Here is a 1,666-nt window from a genome sequence, read left to right as displayed (position 1 = left end):
GTTTTGTGTTAAATAAGAGTAATACTATTCTTTACCCTCTTTCAAGTGCATAAAGAACATTGACTAATCCATGGTTTGATCTCTAATTTTGTGGTTAAGCTGGGAGGATACCGGCTGCCACTCCAGAGCTCCCACTACTTCTTCCCCTAAGGGCTAACAATCTCGCATTAATGGTCATCTTAAAATCTCTAATTTTGTATATAACAAAATATATTTCCCTATTTATTTGCACTCAACCCCATGGATGACATCCTCTCCCATGAAATTGAATGTGACTCTCACAATGTTGTAGAAATCATAGCTCTTTCAGGCATATGTTTCTCAACATATTTTAACATTTCAATTGGCCAAATCAAAAATTAAATGAAGACCGGAGTTCAAATCATCACAAATTATTGACATTTTAAACCATATAAAACAAAATCAATCCTTCACAAAATCATATCTCAAAGTAGGGAGAAAGATAAAGAGAACTACTCAGAATTCATGAGAAGGATATGACAAAACATAGATTTTATATATAAGATACAACTCATCTCATAATCCTTCCCAAGCAAATCTCTAGAAGTTTCCTTTAAGCACTTTCTATTTTTACAAGCACTCTCAATTCTCTCTTGAAAATGTAATGAAGAAGAACTCTCCCACTTTCCCTCTCATCTTACAAACCTTGAAGAAAATATCCAAGCCATTGACTTTATCCCTCTCGCCAAAACCCCTTTCAAACTCCCTCTTACGCCCCCTTTTTCAGCCCTAAACTTCTCATTCTTTTATTAGAGACTGCCTCCCTTCAAAAAGAATTCAAAATTCCCTCCAAAATACTATCCAAAAGTCAACCCTTTTGAATTCAAAAAAATATGTCATACTCCAAGAGACATATCCCTTCATTAAAGAACCTTCCAAAGTGTTTAAATGCATTGAACCACTCCATGAGGTGTTTAGAACAAATGAACCCTTCAAAATTCACGCAAAATTTGTCCTGAACCGCCTTAATTCATAAAAAGTTGTCTCTGGCGCCTCAAGAGCTGATTCTGGCACTTCAGGCACCAAGTTGCTTAAGTACGCACTGTTTTGGATTCTAGTACTTCAGGCGTTGTTTCTGGCGCTTCAGGCGCCACCTCTCTGTAAAATGACGCTTCAGGCGCCAAATCTGGTGCTTAAGGCTCCAGCTCTCTGTAAAATGGCGCTTCAGACGCCAAATCAGGCGCTTTAAGTGCCAGATCCACAAAATTCACTATTTTGAGCCCAAATTTGTCATTTTTGCTACTTTTGCTCCAAATGCCTAAAATTGATATACATGTAACAAAAACATAAAAATATCATTCTTTAAATCATTCTTTAAAGTGCACTTTAAAGTGCAATATCACAAAAAATAAGTATAAAATGTATACTTAAAATAACACATTATTTTAATGTATCAAAATCTCCCAAACTTAAATATTACTTGTCCTCAAGTGACACTTTTACTACATAAACATATGACTTAGGATAGAGATTAACTTATAACTTCTATGCTTAAGTTTCATAAATAAAATAATAAAATTTAAGAAAAACTTGTAATAACTTAGATTTAAACTATAAGTCTAAGAGTACTTAGTAATCAAATCTAATATTTCTGAATCTCTATTCATTTCAAAAAGAATTATAATTTGTCATATCAATGATTCTT

The sequence above is a fragment of the Phalaenopsis equestris genome, unplaced genomic scaffold (assembly GCF_001263595.1).
Source record: "Phalaenopsis equestris unplaced genomic scaffold, ASM126359v1 Scaffold001059, whole genome shotgun sequence".
In the NCBI taxonomy this organism is placed as follows: Eukaryota; Viridiplantae; Streptophyta; class Magnoliopsida; order Asparagales; family Orchidaceae; genus Phalaenopsis; species Phalaenopsis equestris.
Note: the sequence above shows the minus strand (reverse complement) of the source record.